Source organism: Amborella trichopoda, chromosome 6, assembly GCF_054954075.1.
Source record: "Amborella trichopoda isolate Santa Cruz 75 chromosome 6, AtrichopodaSantaCruz75HAP2 v2.0, whole genome shotgun sequence".
In the NCBI taxonomy this organism is placed as follows: domain Eukaryota; kingdom Viridiplantae; phylum Streptophyta; class Magnoliopsida; order Amborellales; family Amborellaceae; genus Amborella; species Amborella trichopoda.
The window spans coordinates 5688714-5709589 of NC_142341.1; the positions used below are offsets into that span (position 1 = coordinate 5688714).

The following is a 20876-nucleotide window of genomic DNA, read 5'->3' on the forward strand; positions in this document are numbered from 1 at the left end:
TTGAGACCCAAAGAATGCTTTCATTTGAATACAACAATTCTTACAGTTTAGTAAGAAGGGAATTGGTGGTTGGAAATAACACTCGGTTCTGATTCCACTTGTTGGAAAGAATGAGGAAGAAAGCTTTGTATATGTATATGTAAACTATGCACAAATTAGGGAACAAATATACTTTGTTTTTTCATCACATTTTCATAAGTACATAGTACACATATATAGGCCTTTGAGGACCTTCCTAAATTCCTTGTACATCTTTCTAGTGAAGTTTTTTCTCTCATAATATACACCCTAAACAGTTGGACGAGTTTAAATCAAACTTTAGAATACACATTCCAAATTAAAATTTGCATGCATTGTATGCTTTTGACTCCTCTCTTATTTTTGGAATTGTCACCTTGGAATTCTACAATAGTTTTTCTTTCAAAATTGTTCTTAATACAAACTTTCCCAAAATGTCCCATATACAATATTTAAATGTTCAAAATACTCTTAATCAAAATTAAGCTTATTTCTAAAACAAAAATCTTGCTATTTCTTTACTTTGTTTCCATGGACGTTTTCTTTGGCATTTATGGCAAATAGTTGTGAATTTGTTCATGGTTGCTGCTGTAATTTCTTATAATCTATTTTTAAGGATATTTATGTGTATATCAAAGGTAAGCTTTTGTTGGTTTTAATGAATTTGTTGATACTTAAGAGAATTGCTAGTTATTTTATCATGATAGGTCCATGGATTAGGCATGCAAATGACATCGATATCTCTTAGCCTTTTAGAATAACCTAGATGGGATTTTTTTGATTTAACGCTGGAAAACATTGCAGATTGCAAAGTGTGGGAGTTATTGAGGCAAGGGCATGTCTAGTTGTTTAGTGGAGAGAGAGAGAGAGATTGAGGCAAGGGCATGTCTAGTTGCATAGTGTAGAGAGTGAGATTTGGCTGCAGAGAAAATTGGATGCATGTGGAATTTTTATAAAGGAAATAGATAATATAGTAATTTTTATGTTAAAAAATGGGAAGGGGGTATTGGCTCTATTTAAGGGAAATTTGTACAATTATACGTTACATCTTACCATATTTTTTATCTAATTATAAATAGTCGACTATACTTTTGGTCAAATTTCAAGTAGTTGATTAAACGATACCTCAAATGAATTTTTTAATTTATCAAATTACACATAGGACAATTGTGATACTAACTTTGCTTTATGGGGCAAAATATTGGGTGGTCAAGAAACAAAGTACCTATAGGATGAGTATACCTATAGGATGAGTATAGTTGATATTAGTATGTTGAGATGGAGAAGTAGTAAGACAAGAAAGGATAAAATTTGAAATAAATATACATTTGGGAGAACTTAGGTGTGGCTCCAAAGTGCAATAAGATGAAATAAAGTAGACTTAGGATAGCTGACCATGTGCAGTAGACCCAGTACAACGCCTGTTAAAAGATACGAGTTGGTTCGCATGGAAAGCTAAAAAAGGACAAGGGATAGACCCAATAGGACATGGTCGAAAATAGTGAGAAAAAATAGAGAGACTTATAGCCTTACTGAGGGTATAACCCTTGATAGAGCAGAATGGTGGACCAGGATTCATATAGCTGACTATAAATAGTAGGAAAAGACTAATGATGATATAGGGTAAATTGTTGAATCGTTCAACTTTTAAGTTTATTTTGATAATTTTCCTTTTAAAAATGAATCTACGGGGTTTGCATATAACCAAGGGTTAATATGGACTACAAATTATAGAAAGGGGGCCGGGAGGGGGGCACAACATCATTTGCACTATTTTCTAAGCACTAGTATACAATAAGACCATTTACCTTTGATACAAGGATGTCATAATCAATCATGGGTGTTAGACCTGAAATTTTGTAGCTTGCAATGTCCAATTGACTAGGCATAAAAATCAGTAAATTTTGCTATTTATTGCACATTTTCGCCACTTGTAATTGTTTTAAACTATTCGACCCAAGGAAAATCAAGAAATTGGGGAAAATTGTTAAAATACCTATAAATAAGTATTTAACATTTTGCCTAATTTCAACTATTCCAATACATCATCATGTGTACATACCAACAACCAGGTTTAGCAACTAGAATAGGAATGGCAGGCCAAACAACTCAGTGAGCTCTAACTTTGCTTCTATTGGTGATGGTGATGGTGATGGTGCGGGTTCGGGGTATGGATACTACTTCTGGTACTGATTCCGATGCGAGGAATGCTCCTACCCGCGTTGTCTCCTCGTCCATACGTACCTCTATGTATTTTTATTGGTATTCTAAAATTAAATCAAAAGACATGGATAGTGTTAAATTGTTTCTCTCTTGTAGGTAAATTGATAAATTTCTCTTAATTTTTATCATCTTAATATAAGCAATATGAATACCAATTATTATATTGATAATGAATGTAGATATGTATGATGCATGCACATGGCAATTAAGATAAGGGCACACAAATAAAGAAAAAAAATACGGAAGTTTGGAGAGGTTGGCCTAATTCCTAATCCAAAAGAAATTTGTTATGAATTATCAAACTTTTGAGCCATATTTGTTTGGAAAGTTGATTGAAGAACCATTTATAATAAGGTATTGACTATAAAGAGATCATTTATCTTTTGTACATGAATGTCACAATCATTCCAACTCTTTAGATGTCAAATTGAGTGGTTTAAAGTAAGTCAAGAAGTCTGAGAATCATTCTTTTGAACTTTCTGTCTATTCAATAATACTCTTACAACCACCCATTATGAAATTTAAAGGACAAATAATTATGACCTTCATGTACAGAAGATAAATAATCACTTTGTAGACAATCCCTTAAAATAATTATTAAAGATTATCCAGTCAGATCTTTGTGATCCCCCAAGTAGGAACTCATAGAGGCAAGGAAATTTTAATATTTTGGTACTTTTTGAATTGTTATTTGTCCCACAAATTTTATCTCTCATAAAATTCGAATATACCTTTATCTCTCATAAAGTTTCTTTAGAGAGATTCTCATCAATCGTTACTACACATGACACATTATGAATTATCCTTTTCCAATCCAATTTGGAGAGATGGCTGAGTGGATTAAGATGTTGAATTGCCAATCTGTTGCACGAGATGTTTTAGTCCCTCACTTCCCTTTTTTTCTGATGATTTGATATTTCTCTTTTAAATTTGAAACCTGATCTTTTTTTTCTTTTTTTTACATATAAATGTACAAAAGAAATCAGGAACCAATCAAACAAAAAAAAAAAAACTCTGAAGTGCCAAACCAACTATTAAGAGATATTAAAATTATAAGAACCGTTTGGGGAAAGAGAAATGCACTTTCGAGTTACAAATGCCAAACAATTTCAAGTCCCCCGCCAAAGCATATTGTCTACTCCTAAGGTAAAACCTAATTTAGAAGTATTTTTAGGACCCTAAATTTTTGGGAATGTAGCATCCTTAACCCATAGACTAACCTCTATACAAAAAACTCGCGAATCACACTCTCTACATGCTTGAAAATACTAATGTCTCAGAGACCGTCCAATATTTAGAGGGTGTGAGTTCTGAGTATTGGACAACTGAAAAATCAAAAACTCTTTTCTTTTTTTTAAGAAAACGATCACCTAGTGATTCATGGGTGGTTCCCAAAATTTCAGATAAAAAATATCGCTCCTAGTTAGCCTTCTGCCTAAGGGGGTAAATGTACACTATGGTCCCACAAGAGCAAAGTATACACCTTTGTTTTTTTATTTTGATTTTATTTAGCCCGGCCCAACCATCTGATAGGACTAGGGCCAGGCTTGGGCCAGGGCCTATTTGGCCTGTCAAGGACCAACTGGCCCGCCCTATGGGGACCAGCGCCAAGCTAGGGCCAGTAAATGTACATTATGGTCTCACAGGAGCATAGCATACACGTTCTTTGTTTTTTTATTTTGATTTTATTTAGCCCGGCCCAGCAAGCCCTGATAGGGCTAGGGCCGGGCTTGAGCCAGCCAGCCAGCCCTATGGGGACCAGGGCCAAGCTAGGGCCAGGGGAGGCCCAGCAAAAGCCTAGCCCGTTGCCACTCCTAATGCTAAATACAAATTCAAACAAGAATGGTACAATTGATAACTTCGGAGCTAGATTAGGAGGAAAAGGGTTCATACAACAAGAGCGTATAATTATACTCAAACTCATGCACCGTGGCAAAATTGACATCCATTAGAATGGCCATAATAGCACATTACTGACTTAAAATTTTTTCAAATGGATGCCAAAACAACTTTTTTTAATGGTTACTTCAAGGAAAAATCTGCATCAAACAACTTACAGGTCATTTGGTTGAAGGACAACAACATAAAGTCCATGGATTGACAAAGTCCTTGTGATCTGATATACTTTCCTAGACAATGGTACTTTAAATTTCACAACGATATAATCAAATTGCTTATGTATCCAATAGCCTGGTTCGTTGTGTATATGTGGGAAATAGTGGGACTAAATTTATGATGTTATAACTGTATACAAATAATCAGTTATTGGCTGGAAATTTGCGCAAATGAATTGGTTATTACAATCTCAATCATCAATGAAAGATAAGGGATGAGCATCACCTGAGACATAAAAGTCATAGGAAATAGAAGAGCAACTTCCTTATCCCAAGAAAATATCTGGATTCGATAACTACAAACCCATTAGGCCACCTATTTATAAAGGATTGAAAGTGTCTAAAGGCATTAATGTCCATCTAGTGACAAAAATACGGCTGAAATGAAAAATATTCCTTGACCAAGTACTATTATGTTGTGCTTTTAGTACTAGATTTGGATATGCAATATGACTTGTTGGTAGATTCCAAAGTGAACCCAAAATGGCTTACTAGCAGGCAGTTCAAAGAATAATTTGGTATATCTAGGGAACTAAAAGCTATAAACTCTCGGCAAGTGAATAGTATGTGGTGATTCAGGGATTCCCAGCAAAATTTGCAAGAGACTTTGATGATAAGAAGTTCAATCTTTGGTGTAGGTTCTCTTTCTGGGTCAAGTAAGAAACATGGATGTGTTGCCCAACATAAAAATGAAAGCAGAATAATTTTTCATGTAGTATAGCCCCAAAATATGATGTATGGTTAAAACATTTCATTGAAGACTTAGAAACTAGACAAAGGACAAACCGATTCATATAGGGCACGTTTGATTTGCGAAGCAGTGGCTTTGAAAACCACCGCTTCCTAAAACTATAGCACTTTCCATTTTAGAAAACATAAAGTACTTCGCTATTTTGGAAGCCGTGGCTTCCAAAATAATGATAAAATTTGGAAATGATAGCTTCTATGGCCCCCTTGGAGAGGAGGTATAGCATTTATTTTTTTTGAGAAAAGTTAACAGGAGGTATAGCATTTATTGATAATGGAGCAACCGGTTCTAAGGGCGAACACATAGAAGTTGGATATTTCCATACTCAACATATTGTGGAAATGAACGAGGTAATTGAAAGAGTTAACAGTGTGACTGCTGAATAAGCCTGCAAGAATAATGGGACTTAAAGAGGTATCTAAGTCGGAATTAAACCATGGAATTAAATTCTATTATGGGCAAACCCTTGTAGTGAAACATACATTCAAGTGGGAGAAGTTAGCGTGTAGCCTCACAGCTATCTATACTAACCATGATATAATGGGCAAAACTAGAATTCAGTGAAAACCTTACATCACTGTGTAAATGTACTTCTCTTGGTATTTTTTTAGGAAAAAAAATATTTTGTCACAAGTAAATACAAAAGTATGTTATCTTCAAGCAGGCTTTATTCAAATCAAGAGAAACACTCTTTGAATGAAAGATGTATGACCATTGGGAAACTATTATCATAGGAGAGGTTAGTTTAAACAGTTGACACAGGAGGGACAGCCATCCGTGAAACGACCTGTTTCTTTAGAGATACACATAATATGGTAGCCATATAAAAGGGAGGGATTCTCTCCTTTAGAATACACTTTTGGATATCCCTATCCACTGAGAAAGGTCAGATATTAGCAGGTAACCACAGCCTATCAGCACACTAATATATCTCTTTTAATCTCCATTTGTTCTCAAAAATCTTATACACACAAGCAGATACATATAAGCACAAACACAAAATCATGCAATATGGACCAACCTATAAGGCTATAACAATTTGTCTGGTCCTAACAGACAAATTACAACCCTTGCACAAAACCTTCAGAGGTAGTTTAGTGTTAAACTTCATATAATCAAGATCTTTGGAGTATGATGTTTCATCATCCTTTCCCATATCTTGTAACTCATTGTATGTCTTATTTTGGCTCCCATGTCTCCAGTGAACTGGATAGGACCTTGTTTCTAGTTGGTATAGGCTAATCCTTGAAAGTCAATGTAGCTGATGTTAGTTCTATGATTTTTCAAGAGGCACATATTAAAAATAAATTAGAAAGGTCGTAGAAAGTTTCCAAAAAAAAAATACTTCCAAGAGAAACATATACAACCCATATAAGCATGTCTAGATAGAGAAATTAGGAAGACCGACATAGTTTTTAGCTTTTATAAGGAAAAATGGCAGGTTAGTGAAGAGAATTTCAAACCTAGCTTTCTACCAATGAGAAACAATTTATTTTACTACAAAGAGGAATGACTTGTGAGCCATCAAAACCAATTGTAGGATTTTGTTTTTCGTTTATCCAAGTCCAGGAGACAAGCTTCGCCACCACGCAACTGCAAGTCTCACACTCAAGGTTCAAGCCTTTTAACCAATCTCACGAATTAACCATAGTGGCCAACCTAATATGATTTTAACAATACTATTCCCAACAATTTGTTCTCAATATCTACTTGGTTACGTTAATGGATCTCTTGCTACAACCTCCCCTGCTTTTATTCAGAAAAACTCAGTTGATAACTCTTACTGACCATAATAGCATGCACAAACAAATCTTCTTCTAGAAATTACTAGATGGAGTGATCTCTCAAGAGAATTTCGAAATTTTTCATGAGAAAATACCCAATACCCATAATAGACGAAAAGAGAACTCTAAGGAGGTTTGGGCATTTGCATCTTAAGTTTAACAATACTGTGCTTCTGGGGAAATAGTGGTGGCGTTATGCCATGAAACCCAATCATCTTTGGAGAGAGGTTATTCGTCACAAATACTGCCATGGTGATCATGCATGGCTCCCAACATGCAGGGGTAGTGGTAACATCTCAGGCTTTTGAGGTCCCTTCTCCATAGCTGCAACTTCTTCTTAAAACAGATATGCTTTCATCCGAGGGAGGGTAGCAGGGTCTTGTTCTGGTCCGACACCTGGGTAGGACATGCTCCACTTAGGGACCAGTTCCCAAATCTCTTCCTCCTAGCCTGAGATTCCCAATCAACAGTGGCCGATAACTTTGTTAGATCATGGCCTGCCAGAACATGGAACCCCAACTTTAGAAGGCCCATTTCAGACCACGAGATGGAAGAGTGTTTGGAGATCTCAGCTCTCCTCCACTCTGTGTTCCTGTCCCCTGTTGGAGAAGACAAGATTGTTTGGTCACTGGCTGCGTCAGGGCCTTTTCCGTGTCCTCCTATCGAACCATCACCCTGCCACCTACCCTTCCTGCAGCCCCCCCCTCCATTGCGGCTAAAGCGTGGCTCTTCTTAATTCCACCCAAGATCCAAGTCTTCCGCTGGATTGCTCATCATGAAAGAGCCTTAACTGTTGATCAACTTCAGAGAAGGGGCTTCCCTTTACCCAATGGATGTGTCGTGTTTGGAGGCTCAAGAAACCAACACAAATCTCGGCATTCACTGTGAAATTGCTTCAGCCCTAAGGAGCGACCTACTCCATCTGTTCAATTGGTCCTGTGTGACCCCTCAATCGATCCCCCATCTCTTTTCTGCCTTCCTCAGCACCCCTTTCCCCAAGTCAGGCTATCTCCTTTGGAGGGCCTCAATAGCCGCTACGCTGTGGGTTATTTGGCTCGAAAGAAACAACAGAATTTCAGAGAGGAGAGAGCCACAATCCCTACATTGATCGATAGAGTCAGAACCCTCGTCTCCTTTTGGGCCAAAATTACAAGCTTTTCAGAGATTTCTCCTTTACCAATATCCATCACAATTGGCAGGCCCTCTTGAACTTGAGACCCCTAAGGATCTCATGTGCATCTCTGTGGAGACCACCAGAAAGTGGCCTAACAAGCTAAATTTCGACGGTTGCTCTCTTGGCAATCCGGGACCATCCGGCACTGGGGGAATTTTCAGAAACATCGACAGCACTGTCCTCTCTTTCTCCCTCCCTATCGGATTTATGGACTCTACATCTGTGGAGGCCCTTGCTTTCTTATAGCGGGCCTTTGAATTTCAATCCTAGCTGGAGTTCGGAATTGATAGCCACGGGTGACTCCAGAAATGTCCTCGCCTGGGTTTCTGGCTCTGCACCATGCCCTTGGAGATGACCATATCTTCAATGAAATTTCACTGTTTGCAGGACCATGCGCATCACTTGGAGGCATACCTTCAGGGAAGCCAACGCAGCTGCCGATGCTTTAGTTGGGGAAGGAGCAAGACTTAAGCTCCACAACAGGGATTATTGGCAATTTTTTAGCATGTAGTCTCCATTCTTGTTATTTTGTTTTCTTCGTTCTTGTTGTAGAGCACATTTTGGGCACTAAATGGATTTTTGTACAGGGCACCCAACCTGTATTGCCTATTTTTTAGTATATACTCATGGTTGTAAAGCTCTTTATTACTTAATACAATAGTCAACATATTAAAAAAAAATTAATTTTCTTAGAGATAAAAACTTTAAAAGATCAAAGAACTCCAGGAATCTCAATAAAATATCGTGAGAAAGCATCACCACCTAGTACTTCAGTGTAATACTCCACCAATCAGACTCCATGCTAACATGTACCTAAATTTGTCATACAGAAAGAAGTACATCATATGGGAGGATCAAAACATGAAATCTATTCCTCAAGTACTCTCCTGCATGAGGGGTTTACCAAGTTGAAACCAGAATAAGATGGCTCTCAAAGTCAAATAGTTCATTGCGTTCCCCATATAGCAAGAAACTGGCTTTATCAAGTGATGCCTTTTGGTCTGAAAAATGAGAAGCAACTTAGAAACTGGTAGCACTTGTCTACTTCATGACTTGCCACAACTCTCTAGGAAGTATTAAAGCTAAGATTAGCCCTTCTCACAGAAAATTATATAATCAAACTCATGAGTTTTGCTTCCTATAATGGCTTCATATCTATTTGCTGCAAAATAATTGAATATATCAGTAGACCTTGACTGCACAAGGTGGGTGATGTTGTATCTCTTAAAAGTCCACCTAGGACCATGGTGGACATCAGAAAAGCCTATCCATTACATAAACTAGAGTTTCTAGATATAACTGTAAAACATGTTGCTTTTCTGGAGAGCAGACAAGGATAGCTAATAATTTTGAGAGGATTCATTACCAAGGGCAAGGGAGGAAAGTATATTTGCGAAAATTCAAAATAGTGAAGGTTGGAAGCCAACATAGTGAGATGGCAACGATGTTTTTAAACCAAAAGAGCGAGATATTCAGTAAATGAAAATTGAAAGTAATGAAGAGTGGATTTTGGAAGTTCTGCTTGGTGAAATGGGAAGATGATCTCAAACCAAAAAAATAAGATCTTTAGCAGAATTAGGCAGTTGAGAGTAGAATAACAAGTTTTGCAATGCTAGAGCTACATGGGCCTTCATCAAGGTGACAGATCTCCCCAACTGAAGGAATCTAGTCCTCAAATGAATCTCATAAACATCCTGAAAGTTGAATATCAAGCCCATAGATCAATTGCAAGACACTTTTTGCAACCTTGGAGCTATGGATTCAGACACAACTTACCTAAAAGAAATAATAAACTAAAGAAGGGATGAAGAAGAACATCAATAACAACTAGGAAGGACCGTCCAAATTGATCAAATCTAATCAAGAGGAATAATAAACTAAAGAAGGAATGAAGAAGAACCTCAACAACAACTTGGAAGAACCATCCACAATTGATCAAATCTAATCTTGAGAAAGTGGACTTCTTGTTGGACATAATTATGATGTCCTCTGTTTTTCTAGGAGTTGTGCTATTGTCCTCTGTTTTTCTAGGAGTTGTGCTATTGTCCTCTGTTTTTCTAGGAGTTGTGCTATTGTCCTCTGTTTCATGGTTTCTTTATCAAATACACACACATGTTCTTTCTTTGTGAGGCATTTTGCCTTCTTTTTAAGTGCAATCTGTAAAGGCAACTTTAATTGCAAAAAATGTAAACAAATGAAAAGAAAGAATCCAACTCAAGTGCACCATCTTATATTTTTTTTTTTTGAATATGTTGACTGTATTGAACAGCAAGTGAGTACAGAATGTGAGAGGAGAGGGGGGCAGGATACCACAAACGAGTTTCCGCACAAAAAATAAGCAACCCACAAACGGTTGCCCTGTACAAAACCAAGGCTGTATCAAAAACGCTTTACATGAATTGAGCCATTATATCAATTCCAATATGTGATAGGAAGCCGAGTGAAGGTTCTCTAAGGGTTGCTCAGGTTGGCTTGAGACAAGGTTGCAAATGCCTTTGCTAGGGAATCAGCCTCACCATTTTCTTCTCTACAAACGTGATTCCACGAGATTTGTAGATTCCTTGTGAGTTGACAGATTTCCTCGAATATGTTGTCTAGCCTCCAAGGTCAAGGGGCAGTGCATGAGGCCTTGGATATAACACTATAAGAGTCGTCTTCAACGGTTACATACTGCCCCCAGCTAGTCTCTAACTTCCTGAGGCCTTCCCAGAGGGCAGAGGCCTCTGCAATTGTTGAATGAGAGACACCAATTGGAGTAGAAAAGAAGCAAAGGGTATTGCTGCTGTGGTCGCGGAACAAGCCACCTATGCCTGCATGACCTGGGTTTCCGAGAGAACACCCATCGAAGTTAAGCTTGATGTGGCCCTCTTCGGGTGGTCTCCAAAGAGAAGAGCGTGATGACCTCTGAGTTTTGAAGGAGCGAATGGGAGTCCAGCTGTGGAGAAAGTCAGAGTGGCAAAGGTTTACTGTTTGTGGTGAGTGGCTCAGAAGATGACTGCTTCTTGGATCTTTTCTACTAGTGCATTCACAGGAGATGACTGGCTTCGAAAAAATCTGGCATTTCTCTCAGTCCAGATTGTCCAAAGGGTGCAGCCACCGAGGCCTGCCACAGCAGGGTGCCGGCCTTAGGCCAGGGAGTTGAGAAGGTAGAACTGATGAGATGAGGGACATCAGGTGGAGTCACCCACTGCCATTGGAATAACTGAAGGATGTCAGCCCATATAGACGAGGCTACCTTGCAATGGATGAAGAGGTGAGTGTTGGTCTCCTCATCCTCAATGCACATAATGCATCTATTTGGGATTTGGAGACCCTTTCTCTGCAATTGATCTACAGACCCTTTCTCTGCAATTGATCTACAGTAAGGGCTCTCTCGGATCTAGCTATCCAATTGAAGAATTGAATCCCGGGGGGAACCAAAGGGATCCAAACTTTGTTTACAATAGAATTGGGGTAAGCAGGGGGGCTTCTGGGATGAGCTAGAGAAGAGTAGAAGGAGGCCACAGAGAAGGAACCCGAGTGGTTGGGGGTTCAGATGAGGCTATCTTGGCCTCAAAGGGGCAGGAAGACAGAGTTTACAGTGATGGAAAGGGCTGTGAATTCCTGAAATTCTGGATCCAAGAGTGGTCTTCTGAGGATAGGACTCCACACCCGCCTATTGCCCATCAGCTGAAACAGGGATTCCACAGTTGCATTAAAGTCCCTGGCCAATAGGAAAAGTCTAGGGTAAAGGTATTCAAGGGGTGCATTCTCCAGCCAAGTATCGATCCAAAACAATGTTGTCCCCCTGCCTAGGCCTGTACCTGATCATGGATTGAAAGTGTGGGTAAGAACGCAGTATGGACTTCCATATCCCCAAGGAGTTGCTATGCGCTCGTCCGGAGGGTACCCAAGAGGGGTCAGAACTATGGTATTTTGAGTTGATTACCTCCTACCAGAGATGGTTGTTTTCGGTAGCTAAGCACCACCACCATTTCCAGATTATTTTCTTAGAGGGTTCGAATGCCCAGCCCCCCTAGAGATTTAGGTTTACAAACATTCTTCCAAGATATAAGATCGATCTTCCTATCCCCATTGCTAGACCACAAAAAGTTTCTCATTAGCTGCTCCAAACAGTGGGCCGCCGAAGCTGGCATATGAAAAAGTGACATATGAAATATAGGGTGCTAGAGAGTGGCTTTAATCAAAGTAAGGTGGCCTGTCGGAGATAAGAATCTGCCTTTGCACCCTGCAAATCGACGGTCATATTTGTCAATGATATGGCTCCAAAGATTCAGTCTAGGCTTACCTCTGCAAAGGGGCAATCCCAGATATGTGGAGAGCAAGTCCTCTGACAAGCAGCCCCAGTTTGATGCAAAATTTCTCCGGTGGGTCAAAAAGCTCAATTTTCATTTGCATTGAGGGCCTTCAACAATTCTTCTTTATTTATTTTCCTTTCAACTCTATTATTACACATAGATCATCATCGTCGTTGTCAAAGCCTTTTCCCAACTAATTGGGGTCGCCTACATGGATCCTGGTCCACCATTATGCTATATTAAGAGCCATACCCTTAATAAGGCCATAAGCCCCATATCTTTTCTCACTACTTCTAACCATGTCCTTTTGGACCTACTCCTTGTCCTTTCTAAGCCTTCCACTTGAACTAACTCGCACGTAACAGGTGTTGTACTGAGTATGTGCCACACATGGCCAGTCCACACAAGTCTACTCTCTCTCTCATCTTATCGTCTATTAGCACCGCACCTAAATTTTTCCAAATGTATTCATTCGAATTCTATCTCTTCTTCTCTTGCCACTCATCCTTCTCAACATCCTCATCTCCGCTACACTCATTCTATGGGTACATTGTTTTTTGACTGCCCAATATTCCGCCGCATGGAGAAAATTTGGTCTCAAAACTGTCCAATAAAACTTGCCCTTCAGCTTCATTGGTATGCGGCGATCACATAAAATTCCGGTTGTACATCTCCACTTCGCCCCCCCAGCTCTAATTCTATGTGCAACGTCTTCCTCAATCTCTCCATTTTCCTGAGTTATCCACCCAAGATATCGAAAATGCTCTTCTAGTATTTCCTGGCCATAATCTTAACTACTTCCTCATTTCTACTCCTATTATTACTAAAATTGCATTCCATATAATTTGTCTTAGTCCAACTAATTTTAAAACCTTTAGATTCTAGAGCATCCCTCCAAAGTTCTAACTTTGTGTTGACACTGTCTCAGGTCTCATTGATCAAAACTATGTCATCTGCAATCAACAAGCACCACGGTACCTCATCTTGTAAGTGCCTAGTTAAGTCATCCATAACTGAAAGAGAGAAATGGGCCCAATGCTGACCTCTGATGTAGACCTATTGAACTAAAAACTCAATCGTCTCTCCACTAGTTGTTCGTATATTAGTTAGCGCCCTATCATATATATCTCTCATCAAGTCTATGTAGTGTCTAGAGACCCATTTCTTTTCCAACAACCACCTAATCAAATCTTGAAGTACTCTATCGTAGGCCTTCTCTAGATAAATAAAGACCATATGGAGGTCTCTCCCCTTCGCTCTAAACTTCTCAATCAGTTACTTAAGTAGGAAAATAGCCTCAGTTATTAACCACTCTGGCATAAAATCGAATTGGTTTTCTGATACACTCGTTTAATACTTTAATCGTTGCTTAATCACTCGCTCCCAGAGCTTCAGTGTGGCTTATAAGTTTGCTCCCTTGATAGATCCACAATTTTGAATGTCTCCTTTGTTCTTGTAAATAAGTACCACAATACTTTTCCTCTATTCGTCTGGCATTTTCTTTGTTCTCAACACCTTGTTGAACAGCTTGATCAGCCAGTCAATGCCAATCTCCCCAATGCACTTCCAAACCTATAGTGGGATTCCATCGAGCCCTAAAGCCTTTCCTATCTTCATCATTTTCAAAGCTTCTTTCAATTTTGATATCCTAATCCTACAAATGTATCTATGACCTCTGCCTTTATTTATGCCAACGATTCCTTCTATCGCTATGTTCCTATTGTGTTCATCATTTACTAATTGTTGACAATAAATTCTCCACCTTTCGTTGACCTCTTCATCTTTCATCAAGACCTTTTGATCCTCACTCTTTATGTTTTTAATATGGTCGAGATCCCTACACTTTCTCTCTATCATTTTTGCTAATTTGAAAACATTTTTTTCACCTTTTCTTGTTCCCAATTTACTGTATAGATTATCATATGCCTTAAGTTTAGCCTTACTTACTATTTGTGTAGCATTTTTCTTAGCATTTTTATATTCTTCTGAGTTTTGAACATTTCTATTACACTATCGAGTTTTATGATATGATCGTTACTAATGGTCTTTTGAACCTCATCACTCTACCACCAAGTTTCCTTATCGAAATTTCTTTTCCCTCTAAATTCTCCTAAAACTTATTTTGCTACTTTCTTAATACAGCCAGCCATCTAATTCCACATAACATTGACCTCATGTTCAGAGTTCCATTTTACTTCTTTAACTAATTTAACCCTAAATAAGTCTATTTTCTCATTTTTTAAATTCCACCACCTAGTTCTTGGACACCTATTAATTTCACCCCTTCCCTTCCATGTCTTTATGCAGACATCCATAACCACGAGCCTATGTTGCGTAGAAACACGAATTACACATAGATTATGCCCCCAATTAGGCCATAATGCAAGTTGTGTTGTTTTACAAACACACTAAAGAACCAACTGAACCCTGCACTAATTATCCAAAAAGACAACATCATTTTTATTAGAATCAAAGTATTGACACATCTCATGGTGTAAAACATGAAAATGAGTTACAAGCTTCTCACTCAACTTACCGCCCCAGGTTCAGGAGAAATACGAATTCTATCTCCTCAAAGAAACCTCACTCCGAAAATAAACAAGGATTAGATAACAAAGAAAAGGTGGAAATGCACTAGTTCAAACTAGAACCTAATATTAAGTTCTTAACCATCAGCAAAGTGTCTTAACTGTTTATTCCAAAAAGTAGTATCCTGAAATAGATTCTTTGAAGGGAACAACCATCAGCTTGCCCGAGTAGTAAATAAACGGGCAGCTACCCCATAGTTTTAACTTGTGGATGGTTTTGATAGGTTAGTGCAAGGTGTGAATTTAATAAAAAACTCCTATTACAGCCCTTGCATGCCACTATCTTTAATGTGCTGCCCCCAAAACTTCACCCAATACAATACCTAAAGAAAGAAATACGAAAAACAAAGATGGCCTAAGGAACGTTTGCTGCAAATTCACAAACCAGCTACAAATACAGCCAAAAAACAGTACAAAGAAACTAACCTGACATTCCCTAAAGTCACCCTCTAGGACTTTGTATAGCTCAAATAATCTCCCCAAATCAATGGCACACCTTCTATACTGCAAGTTCCACTCCTTCCTCTTTGTTATGGGTGAGAATCACAACCGTGGAGTTGCAATGGAAGAACAAACTCTAGGGCCACTCTCTCAACTATACACACCTCTCCTCTCTCTCTTTTCTCCACAACCTGAAACCCTCGTGAGGTATCACACACACCCCCTCTCTCTTTCCTCAATTGCTAACATGTGACCTTTAGCCATAGGCTCTTCTCAAGTGGAGCACTCACTTGGAAACCTCTCGTGTTGTATAAAGGTGTTGGTACCCCACCTTAAATAGAGTTGCCTAGGGCTACAGTGGATATAAATGTGCCTTCCATTTCTAATAGGAGTTCCATGGAGTGAGAGTGGCAATCTCAGCCATCCATCCCTTCACCAGCCATCATTGATTGAAGGAGAATATTTCACCATTATCTGTAGGAGAATTCTATGATTCTATCCCAGCAATCTTCCAATTCAAGATGGATTCCTTTGGAATCTTCCATGAGATTTCCTATTTCAAATTTGATTCCATCTAACTCTAGTTCAAATTAGAAATCATCTCAAAGATCCAATCCAATGAACTTTGACCTTTTTTTTCAAACTTTTGACTTTTCAAATCAACTCACTCAATCTCTTGGAATACTTGCATAATCTTGGGATCAGATTTCAAAATTGAGGACCAATGTAGGGCATGCACCTTCCTATGGAAGGGAATTTGCCATGAACCTCCATGGGATTTTTTGAGTGCCATGTGACCCCCATGGCGAGTGGGATCCACATGGTCTCCACTTGCAATTAATGTAGTCCATAGAATACTCCCAGAAACAGCCCACAAAAATTCTGATTCACCATTGTTTGTCATCTATTAAAAAAATGATTCACCATTGTTTGTCATCTATTTACAACAATATTTTATTTCCAAAAAAACCCTTGTTCTAAAAATAAAATTCACCACATAAAATCAAGATGATTAAACAACTGAAATTTATTTTCCTAAAAATTCTTGTAAAGCAACATAAAAAAATTTGGAAGGCTACTAGCAATGGGAGAGAAAGCTCAACTAGTCATTCCATGACTACACCATTACTACCCTCTAACCCACATATCCCCCATGTTCATGATTGGCCTTTAAGGCTAGACAATGCATAGAAGGACCACAGTTGACAATAGATTCTGTATGACCACCGAAAGAACAAGTCCATGGTTACAGGAATCTGGTCACGTCATAAAGACAAGACACAACATCACAAAGGCATTGGAAGTCTTCTCTCAAACACGTGTATGCTCATGGATCACAAAGACCCAGAAGACTTAACGATCACAAAGACTAGACGCAACAAGAAGCTTAGGATACCATGTTCCTTTCAAGCGCTTGTCCTCACAAGCCACCATCCTACCACACAGTAGTGTTTACGTGTCCTCCAGTACAACCTACAAGTGCCATGATTTCCTCTTGTCACGCTGCACTCTAGAGTATCTTGTGTTCCTCCTGGCTCAGCATCCACTATTGGGCTAGTACTGTACCCGTGGACCCTCTTTAGTAATATGCATCATGGAGACTAAGTCTATCCAGCACAAGGTATAGAACCACGTGTCTAGCCAAGGCCTAATCGCACATCAAGGGAAGAGAGACAGAGCCCACTAAATCCCAAATAGTGTTCAGCTCCAACCAGCTCTAGTGACTGCTTTCTTCCAAGTAGAGCCAAAATGGCCTCTTTCATCCATGGAGTCCACTCATATGGCCTCTGTGTCTTCTATAGAGCCCACTCACATGGCATATTACATCGATGGAGGACCACACTCAGGAGTATAGAAACAGGAGTACTCATACACATGGAAATGTTGAGAGGGGTATACCAAGGACCAAGTGTTGAGGCGCCTTTAAAGGCCACAATCCCCTCTTTAATTTGATCCATCCACACACACACACACAGCACTTAAATATTTCTATTTGTCTTGAGAAAGGGGGTGACTATGGTTGTGCTGTCCAGGGCTACAGTCATAGCCAGCCAAAACAAATGCTCCACTATCACTGTTTCCAAGGCTCACCCATCTACTGCAAACTATGGGACCTAGTTTGCAAAATCTCGTGTACTTCTCCTGTACTCATCTTTATTAATGTTCTCTCTCCTTGCCTCTTTGCCCCATCCCCTTGGGTTGCCACAAAAAATCACTGCTCTCTCTCTCAGCCCTGCCAAACAACCCACTACCTCAGAGGTTCGGACACTAAAGCTTTCTTGAACTTAAACCTTTTATTTTTCATCATCAGACAATATATTCTTTTCTTTTTTTTCGAAGTCCTCCATGCTAGCTTTGGTGATCATACCCTGAGTGAGTTGTTAAATAAGGAGCAAGATACCCCTCAAGGTTGGCATGACAATAAGAAATGTCCAGCTAAGTTTCTCAGCATTCATAATGTTTAGGGCTCACTTTCAGATTGAACATGGGAGATTATTGAAATGCCAGCAACAAGTATATGATGGAATCATCTAAAAGTTGGCCAAATCAATGAGTGCATATTACAACCCACTAAGTGATTTCACTTAATGTGGGTTGATTATGCTGGAAGATGCCACCAACACTAGATTCAGTCTTTTCTTTACCAATAACTCCTCCAAAGAATCAGTTATGCTCCTATGATGCAGCAAGACTATCCTCCTTGTTGAGTTATAAATTACCTATAAAAAACGAAAAAGTTAATCAGCCACTCAACTTCTCTTGCCCATTCTCCAAGGGCATCTGCTCGACTTATGACCAACTCTTTATCGATCTGTTGCCTAGCTCTTCATCTATGACTGGTGTTTTATCCCCTGAACACAACCTTGTAAGGTAAAACTTACCAATGACCACAAGTAAACTTTAGATTTTTGTTCGTTTAATGCAAGATGAAGAAAAAATGTTGCTGCAGACAAGGAGCTGAAGCAATTACTTTACTGGTCCTGTACAAAAGAAAAAAGTGCTCAAGGTTCCATGATCATCAGATTGTTACAATCAACGAACAACAGATTTACATCACACAAGTGGGACTGCCAATCATCTCAATTCTCAAAAGCTCCTCTCCACAAGGTTCCCAGGCACACTCATACCTCAGACTTCCGATTGGCTTAAAGAGATTGGAGTATCATAATGAATTAAAAAATATGACAGTTTTATCCATGAAAGATGCCCAGCACAGCACCACTGAAGCCTGTAAATTGCAAAAGGTAGCAATACAAAATAAACAATAAATAAAAGTGCTAGCTCAAAGGACTTAAAAGCAATGTGGAAGTGCTCCGAGATTTCTTTATTTATTGAATGGTAACTTGAGACCTGGTGGGAATCGAACTCCAGATATCATGTTGTGGCACCGCCACCCTAACCACCTGAGCTGCCCATTTCCCATCAATTCTCCTCTCTGAAATGCCAAATTTGTTGAGCAGCCACAAAATGAAAATTGAATTAGTAATAATTCCTTCCTTTGCGCCCTGAATTTCTACATAAATACCCTTCAAAATATTGGAGAAAGAGAAACAAAAGCATGGCGAACGTTCCTAGGAGTAACGTATCGGAGTCGCATTTTGATGTAACAAAATGCTCAACAAGGAAGGAGGGGATACCACGGTTTGGTTTGGGATTCATGCTGTAATTGACCATGGTCATCTATAATGAGGATATCGGAATCCTTAGGAGACCAAACTTTGATCAAAACATGCGCAACGGAGTGCTTTCTTGAATTGATGATTCCCTATTAGATTATCCATCCGTATTTTCTTGGAAAAAATCACTCCACTGCTCAAGATACATGGAATCATATTAAAGTTAACAAAATACACATGTAGAACATCATATGTCAATTATAACAAGAATAATGTATTTCCCTTAATATGATGAGTTATTTTACTCACAATGTCTTATTATTGTTTATTGCACTCTCTTGCTTACCACTTGTGTTTTGGATTTTTTCTAGATAATTTAATCATAAACAGACCAAAGAGTCTACAAACAATGAAAGAAAGAGCCATTTATGGCTATTATAACAAGAATTATGTATTTCCCTTAAGATGATGAGTTCTTTTACTCATAATGTCTTATTACTGTTTATTGCGCTCTCTTGGTTACCACTTGTGTTTTGGATTTTTTCTGGATAATTGAATCGTAAACAGACCAAAGAGTCTACAAACAATGAAAGAAAGAGCCATTAAAGGAAATAAAAATTTCCCACAAAACATGCCCATCCCTAGATAATCTCCTCCCCCCCCCCAACAAACAAACTTGCTAGCACGCCCCTCGTAGAATTTGCTTCTCCAAAATCATAACAAACGTCTAGAACACATAATCCCCCTTGAGATCCCACATTTGGACTAGAGATCCGCTATTCTCTAGAAATGTTGTCGAGTCTCCTCAAATCCGTTTAACAAAATATCCTCTATAACGATTCTGGGCCCCTCCGTGAGGGTTTCAGTAACCTAATCCCAACAAGAGACAATTTTGTTACTCAAAAAATGAGTTGGGGGCACTGTGCTTTATGCCAAAGGTGGAGTTTTCGGACACAGATGGCCTTACCTAGCCATAAGAATCATTCATTTGTATCATGCCCCCATAGCCAACTGGACTCGAATTACCATGCGTGCCCCATATATAGTTGAGCTCAATGATCCTCTAGGAGTGCAGACTACTTTCCATTAGCACATCCTATGTTGGCACTTTTGAACAATCTAGGACCATTCCCACAATACGCCTTTCACTGCTAAACCTTAAAATGTTCATCCTAGAAACAACTACATGATCGTATCATTATTAATGGATTTCTAATGCCAACATGATTATACCCCTCACATAATTTCCAGTAATATTCAATATGGTCTCTCTCCAAGTATTTATTTGGACATACATATCCCAATATTAATAAGTAGATGTTTAATTAATGATTTTCTAATGGATGTTTAATTGAGTAGCTTTTTAAGAATGGAAGGCTCTCCAATGTACACTTTCCATTTGTACCATATCCTAGAACTTGTGTAACAGCCCCTTTGTCTCTCAAGGCTTCTCCAAGCTTAACCAATTATAATATCAACTCAAAACACTCTACCCATTTTAAAGTTTGTTTGATTCTAATAAAAATGAATCCAGAATTTTGTCACCCGGCCAAAAAAAAAAAACGAACAGAACATTCCAGCATTTTGTTTGATCATGCCCACACTGAGGTGGTGGGATTGAGATGTTATGGCCTCTCTAGCCTTGTCGAACGATAGTTTTATTGAGAGATCCAAATAACCAATTTAGGAAAACATGGACTCAAGAACTTGGAAGCGCACCAAGCCCAAGTTATCCTAACAGACTCGACCGAGTCTATCAGAGACTCAACTAAGTCTAACCAAAAAGAAAATTACGATAATGGGAACTACCCAAACTCCGCCATTCCAATGTGTATGGTTTCGGGATCAACAGAGCGCAAGCCGAGTAACCT

General features: G+C 38.9%; 1 protein-coding gene across 7 annotated transcripts in view; it reads right to left on the bottom strand.

Moving 5' to 3' along the window:
* Positions 1 to 1914: 1914 nt before the first annotated feature.
* LOC18434376 (uncharacterized) overlaps positions 1915 to 20876 on the bottom strand; it is a 35451-nt gene continuing 16489 nt past the window's right edge. For 3 of the 7 annotated variants that reach the window (XR_016058399.1, XR_002280988.2, XR_016058396.1), the window contains exon 3: positions 18578 to 18824. The gene's annotated coding sequence lies outside the window, so the exon portion shown is untranslated. Of the gene's footprint in view, positions 2286 to 6834; positions 8659 to 18577; positions 18825 to 18956; positions 19199 to 20876 lie in introns of those variants that run through there. The other 4 variants (XR_016058400.1, XR_002280987.2, XR_016058398.1 and 1 more) reach the window with 3 other exon arrangements.